The following is an 8,146-nucleotide window of genomic DNA, read 5'->3' on the forward strand; positions in this document are numbered from 1 at the left end:
GGCCAAAGGTCAACTTTGGAAATGCCACATTCAGGGTTCCACATGAACCTTGTCTTACAGAGTGAAAGATAAATAAAAAGGTTTGAGAAAAGGAATTTCAAGTAAAAACATTTCCATAAATAAAGTGGAGATGTGAAAGCATCCACACTTTGGTCTTCCTTCTTCTTGAGCTTCATGTGGGCTGTGAATTGTATCTTGGATATCCCAAGCTTTTGGGCTAACATCCACTTGTCAGGGAATGTGTACCATATGTGTTCTTTTGTGTTTGGGTTACATCACTCAGGATGATATTTTCTTTTTTTTTTAATTTTTTTTTCATTTTTATTTTTATTTATTTATATTTTTTTATTTACATTGCAAATGATTTCCCCTTTTCTGGGTCCCCACTCCCCACAAGTCCCATAAGCCCTCTTCCATCCCCCTATTCTTCCATCTACCCCTTCCCACTTCCCTGTTCTGGAATTCCCCTATACTCTTGCACTGAGTCTTTCCAGAACCAGGGGCCACTCCTCCATTCTTTTTGGACATCATTTAATGTGTGGATTATGTCCTGGGTATTCAAAGTTTCTAGGCTAATATCCACTTATCAGTGAGTGCATACCATGATTGATCTTTTGAGACTGGGTTACCTCACTTAGTATGATGTTCTCCAGCTCCATCCTTAGCCATTCTGACTGGTGTGAGGTGAAATCTCAGGGTTTTTTTTGATTTGCATTTCCCTAGAAAGGAAGAAGTCAAACTATCACTATTTGCAGATGATATGATAGTATACTTAAGTGACCCAAAAAGCTCTACTAGAGAACTCCTATAGCTGATAAACAACTTCAACAAAGTGGCTGGCTAGAAAATCAACTCATGCAAATCAATAGCCTTTATATACTCAAAGGATAAGCAGACTAAGAAAGAAATTAGGGAAATGACCCCCTTCAAATTAGCCACAAACAGCATAAAGTATCTTGGAGTGACTCTAACAAAACAAGTGAAGGACCTATATGACTAGAACTTCAGATCTCTAAAGAAGGAAATTAAAGATCTCAGAAAATCGAAAATCTTCCATGCTCATGGATTGGCAGGATTAATATAGTTAAAATGGCCATCTTGACAAAGGCAATCTACAGATTCAATGCAATCCCCATCAAAATCCCAACTCAGTTCTTCATAGAGCTAGAAAGAGCAATTCTCAAATTCATCTGGAATAACAAAATACCCAGGATAGCTAAAACTATTCTCAACAGTAAAAGAACTTCTGGGGGATTCAGTATCCCAGACCTCAAACTTTACTACAAAGCAATAGAGATAAAAACTGCATGGTATTGGTACAATGTCAGGCAAGTGGATCAATGGAATAGGATTGAAGACCCAGAAATGAACCAACACACCTATGGTCACTTGATCTTCGACAAAGGAGCTAAAAACATCCAGTGGAAAAAAGATAGCCTTTTCAACAAATGGTGCTGGATCAACTGGATGTCAGCATGCAGAAGAATGCAAATTGGTCTATTCTTATCTCTTTGTACTAAGCTCAACTCCAAGTGGATCAAGGACCTCCACATAAAACCAGACACTCTGAAACTAATAGAAAAGATACTGGGGAAGACCCTTGAGGACATGGGCACAGGGAAAAAGTTCCTGAATAGAACACCAATAGCTTATGCTCTAAGATCAAGAATTGACAAATGGGACCTCATAAAACTACAAAGTTTCTGTAAGGCAAAGGACACTGTCAAAAGGACAAAACGTCAACCCACAGATTGGGAAAGGATCTTCACCAACCCTAAATCTGACAGAGGGCTAATATCTAATATATACAAAGAACTCAAGAAGGTAGAACCCAGAGAACCAAATAACCCCATTAAAATGTGGGGTACAGAGCTAAACAAAGAATTTTCACATGAAGAACTTCAGAGGGCTGAAAAGCACCTTAAGAAATGTTCAACATCATTAATCATAAGGGAAATGCAAATCAAAACAACCCTGAGATTTCACCTCACACCAGTTAGAATGGCTAAGGTCAAAAAATCAGGAAAGAGCAGGTGTTGGCGAGGATGTGGAGAAAAAGGAACACTCCTCCACTGCTGGTGGGATTGCAAGATGGTGCAACCACTTTGGAAATCAGTCTGGCAGTTCCTTAGAAATCTGGGCATGACACTTCCAGAGGAGCCTACTATACCACTCTTGGGCATATACCCAGAGGATTCCCCGGCATGCAATAAGGACACATGCTCCACTATGTTCATAGCAGCCCTATTTGTAGTAGCCAGAAGCTGGAAAGAACCCAGGTGTCCCTCAACGGAGGAATGTATACAAAAAGTGTGGTATATTTACACAATGGAGTAGTATTCAGCCATTAGAAACAACTAACTCATAAAAATTTTAGACAAATGGATGGAGCTGGAGAATATCATACTAAATGAGGTAACCCAGTCTCAAAAGATTAATCATGGTATCTACTCACTGGTAAGTCGATATTAGCCTAGAAACTTTGAATACCCAAGACAAAATCCACACATCAAATGATGTACAAGAAGAACAGAGGAGTGGCCCCTGGTTCTGGAAAGACTCAGTGCAGCAGTGTAGGGCAAAACCAAAACAAGGAAGTGGGAAGGGGTGGATGGGGGAACAGGGGGAGGAAAGAGGGCTTATGGGACTTTCGGGGAGTGGGGAGTCAGAAAAGGGGAAATCATTTGAAATGTAAATAAAATATACATCAAAAAAGTGGTAACATTTTAGCCAGAAAAAAAAACTTTCAACCCAAAATTTGTCCTATCTACAGGAAATTCAGAGACAAAGATGGATCGGAGACTGAGGAAATGGCAAACCAATAACTGTACCAACTTGAGATTTATCCTATGGGTAATCACCAATATCTGACACTATTAATGATACTTTGTTATGCTTGCAGGCAGGAACATGTTGTCCTGAGAGGCTTTGCCCAGCAGATGACTCAGACGGATGCAGATACCCACAGTCAAATTGTGGATGGAGCTTGAGGACTCTTATGGAAGAATATGAGGAAGGATCATGGCTGGGAGGAGTTAGGAACTCCACAGGAAAACCAACAGAGTCACCTAACCTGAACCCTTGGGGCTCTCAAAGTTTGAACCACCAACAAAAGAGCATACACAGGCTAGACCTAGGCCCCCAATCACATTTGTAGCAGATGTTTAGCTCAATCTCCATACAGGTTCCCCAACAATCGGAGTGGGTGATGTACCTAAATCTGTCTGTTTATGGAATCATTGCCTGTCTGTGGAATACAGTTCCCCTAACTAGGTTGCCTTGTCTGGCTTCAATGGGAGAGGATGCACTTGATTACCAGGGTAGTGGGGATACCCAGAGGTAGCCTCTACCCTGTCAGAGGAGAAGGAAAGGAGAGAATGAGGGGAGGGATTGTGTTAGGGGTAGACAACGCAGGGCAAGGGAGGCAGCAATCCAGATGTAAAGTGGATGAATACATAAGTTAATGAAAAAAATATAAAATAATGAAACACACACACATGATTTTAACATATCTAGCCCATCCTTCCATTCCTTTGTTTACCTGTAAGGATGTACACAATTATGTATCAATTTTTTGTTAGATATTTTTATTTACATTTCAAATTTCCCTGTTTCCTCATTTCCCCTTCAAAAACCCCCATCTCATCCCCCATCCCCCTGCTCACTAACCCACCCATTTCCCTGCCCTGTCATTCCCCTATACTGGCACAAGAAGCCTTCAGAGGACCAAGGGCCTCTCCTCTCACTGATGTCCAACAAGGCCATCCTCTGCTACATATGCATCTGGAGCCATGGGTCTCTCCATGTGTACTCTTTGGTTGGTGCTTTAGTCCCGGGGAGCTCTGGGGGTACTGAGGGTACTGGGTGGTTCATATTGTTCTTCCTCCTATGGGGCTGTAAACCCCTTCAGCTCCTTGGGTCCTTTGTCTTGCTCCTTCCTTTTGATACCTATACCTTCTTTCCTTCCTCTTTTATATAGTTGGAAAGACATGCATTAAAAAAAATAATAAACCAAGAAATTATTTGCTATTGACAGTTGCTGTGACAAGGAAAATCAGTTATCTTCAATAGAGTGACACTGGGTCTGGCTACCATATTCCAAGGCAGACCTCATCCTCAGGAGTAGTTGTCAATAAAAAATAGACTCTATGTCTCTATTTTGATTCAGTTTTGGCTTTAACTTTTTAAGAAAGAGAAATCTCATGAAGCTGTTTGGGTAGGGGAATCAATTTCTGGGAAGAGTGTGGAGAGGGGAAATAATATAATCAAAACATACTGCATGGAAATTTTTAAATAAATAAATAAATAAAACATGAAGACATCACTAAAATGATAGGAAATACCACCTTTTATTTTTATTATGTTTTGTCTTTATTTCATTATAAATATTTTTCATAATTATTTTTATACACTCTATATTTTATTCCCTCCACCACCACCCCCTGTACACCCTCTGACTGTTCCATATCCCATACCTCCTCTCCTGCCCCTATCTCCACATGGATGTCTCTATCCCCATTCCATTCTACCTGACATCTAAACTCCCTGGGGCCTCCAGTCTCTTGAAGGTTAGGTGCATCATCTCTGGATGAACACAGACACCCAAGTCCTCTACTGTATGTGTGCTAGGGGCCTCATATCAACTGGTGCATGCTGTCTGTTTGGTGGTCCAGTGTTTAAGAGATCCCAAGGGTCCAGATTGAGACTGCTGGTCCTCCTACATGGCCACCCTCAGCTTCATTCAGCCTTCCCTAATTCAACAGCAGGGGTCTGCTTCTGTGATTGGTTGGGTGCAAATATCTGCATCTCAGTCTTTCAGCTGCTTGTTGGGTCTTCCAGAATGCTGTCATGCTAGGTCCCTTTTTGTGAGCGTTCCATAGCCTCAGTAATAGTGTCAGGCCTTGGGACCTCCCCTTGAGCTGGACCCCACTTTGGGCCTGTTGCTGGACCTTTTTTTCCTTGGGATCATCCCCATTTCCATCCCTGTAGTTCTTTCAGACAGGAACAATTATGGGTCAGAGTTATGACTGTGGGATGTCCCCCCTCCCTCACTTGATGCCCTGTCTTCCTACTGGAGTTGGGCTCTATAAGTTTCCTCTCCCTACTGTCAGGCATTTCATCTAAGGTCCTTCCCTTTTAGTTCTGTGACTCTTTCACCTCCCAGGTCTCTGGTGCATTCTGGAGAGTCCCCCCCAACCTCCTATCTCCCAAGGTTGCCTGTTTCCATTCTATCTGCTGGCCCTCAGGGCTTCAGTCCTTTTCCCTCCCCCAATGTCAAATCAAGTTCCCCTCTCTCCCTGATCCCCAGTCCCTTCTACTTTCCCTCCCAGGTTCCTCTCTTTCTTTCTCAGTCTCTGTCTCTCTGTCTCCCTGTCTCTGTCTCTCTGTCTCTCTCTGTCTCTCTCTCTCTGTCTCTCTCTCTCTGTGTCTGTGTGTGTGTGTGTGTGTGTGTGTGTGTGTGTGTGTGTGTGTGTGTGTGAGACCTGTGTGTGTGTGTGTTTCTGTTTTTGAGTATAAACGAATACCACCCACATAAGGCTCTGGAGACAATTGAGTAATCTGCAGCAATACACTGGATAAAATTAAAGGAGAATATCCACAGTGAAAATAAAGAATTGTTTGTGAAACTGATATATCTGAGATCACAAGAGTTGTCTAAAGTCACAAGAATTGTCTAAGAGCAAAGAAGAAAGGTGAATGTTGACATTATCACTCACATTTTAGGGACAATCTTGGCCTTCTTTGCCTATTTCTCAGAGAATACTAGAGTTTCTTCTCACTGAGGTAACCAATAACTGTAGAGACCACAGAAAATAAGTTGTGGCTATACAACCATATTTTACCCCCATATTTGTCCTTGTAGTGCTTCTATGACAAAGTAGTGGATCCTTTCGTTTCTCTAGGCAAACCTAGTGACAAAACTGCTGTGTGCATTCCCACACTTCACACTTTGGGCTCTTGGCTACATTGGATTCTCCACATCTGAGAAATGAAAGCCATGGCTAGCTCACAATTTTGGTCCCAGAGCCAAGTCTCTAGTTTTGACTACCTCATGTTCTGGACACTTTTTCAAACCCAGAAAAGCTGGACAAGTATATCTACCATACCTGTCTTAAGAGAAATAACAAGAAGACCTGTTCTATCTTAAATAAAAAGATGCTTGTTAGGTATATACATATATTAAATTATAAATTGTATTAATATAAGTAAGTATGTATTCAAATCCAGAATATTCTAATCTTGCATTGCTAAAATGAAAATTCCTTCTCTTCATTCAATGAGTTGTATGGATGTCCACATTGTCGACAGCAATGGGGCTCCACTATTAATTTTCAGACATTCTGTCCTATCACCAGGCTCAGTTATTTGAAAATCTCCTCAGGACCCTTTAGCCAATATCTCAAATCAATGTTACCCAGTCCGCACCACTGGAAGCCTAGACTGGATATAAAAGACGGCCAGTTCAGACTCCATATCCTCCATTACTGGGAATCCTCACTAGGGTCATCCTCATAGATTCCCGAAAACTTCCATTGCACTAGGTTTCCACACTGCACCCCTCCCCCCAGTGACCAATAATGCCAGTTGTTTCTCCCCATTCACTCTCCTACCTCCTCCCCCACCTAATTCTCCCCAACTCCTACCCCACACACCCTCAGTCCAGTCACAGAATCTCCTCCACCCCTGCATTCTAGTCTTTGGAGTGAGAAGGTACTCAGCAGGTTACAAAAGAGAAACCTGGACACCAGCTGAGCCACACAAATTTGACCTGCAATCAATCCTGTTGGCAAGGTGTGCTGGGGGCAATGGTGATGCAGAACTTGTGGGAATGGCCAACCAATGTTTAGTTTTATTTGAGGCCCATACCACATGTCGGATCCCATGCTCTCTACTATCTGGTTGCTCAGAAACAGGAGACTGGAAGCATAGAACTGGGATCAGTTAACTTGCCCAGTCATGATCAGAGAGGATTCCTCTTATGGTAGATGAGAATGTGTGCAGAGACAGACAAACAATCACCATGCAGAGAGTGAACCTAAACAGAAGGTCTCTATCACTGATCAGTTGCACCCCTACACCCAAAATGCATATACCTGAGAGACTGGGAAAACCTGAGGAAGACAATGAGGAAAGATTACAGGAGTCAGAGGGGAAGGACACCAGGAAAAAATGGCTCATGGAATCAACTAAAAAGGACTCACAATGGGCTCACAGAGACTGAAGTAGCAAGCATGGTGACTGCAAGAGTCTTGACCAGCAAAGAATATAGGAAAAAAAAAAGAATCTCTACCAGATCCTCAGGGTGTATGTCATGGCTGCTAGCTTGGTGTTTTTTATGGGACCACTAACAGTGGGAATAGGTATGTCTCTGTTTTTTTTGTTTTGTTTTGTTTTGTTTGTTTGTTTGTTTGTTTGTTTTGCCTGCCCTTGGAATGCTTTTTCTCCTATTAGGTTGCCTTGTCCACCCTCAATATAAGGGCTTTCACTGTGTCTTATGTATCTTGTTCTGTTGTGTCTGGTTGTCATCCCTTGGAGGCCTGCTATTTTCCCAAGAGAAATGGAGGGGGAGTGGATCTAGAAGAGAATGAGAGGAAGGATTAGGAGGAGAGGAGGGAGAAAGGGCAAACTGTGTTTGGGATGTATAAAAAAAAATCTATTTTCAAAAGAAATGGAGAGAGAGAAAAGAAAAAAGTAACATATGTATTAAGAATGTTAAAGGAGAAAAGATAAGAAATAATACAAGCTACTATAACTAATTCAGTAATACATTATAGAAAATAATGTGTATTACAGAATAAAAAATTAAAAACAGAAAAGGGGTGGAGAAAATGTTATATGATCAAAATTAAATTAGCATCTTAAAATAATCTGCTGAAATTATGAAATAATTTATGAAATCCTCATAGTAATCATAAATTTAAAACCTGTAGTAGATACATAATGAGTAAAAAGCAATCAATTGAAGCATAATATTAGAAAAATTATTGAATTACAAAAAAAGCCAAGAGGAGCAGAAAAGAATTAAAAGAATAAACAAAACCAAATCTATTTTGGACAAAATGGCATTATCCAGTTATTACATATAACCAATACCATGAATGTAAACAGATGGACTTTTCCAATGAAAACACACAATTTGCCTGGA

Source organism: Apodemus sylvaticus, chromosome X (assembly GCF_947179515.1).
Source record: "Apodemus sylvaticus chromosome X, mApoSyl1.1, whole genome shotgun sequence".
NCBI classification, from domain to species: domain Eukaryota; kingdom Metazoa; phylum Chordata; class Mammalia; order Rodentia; family Muridae; genus Apodemus; species Apodemus sylvaticus.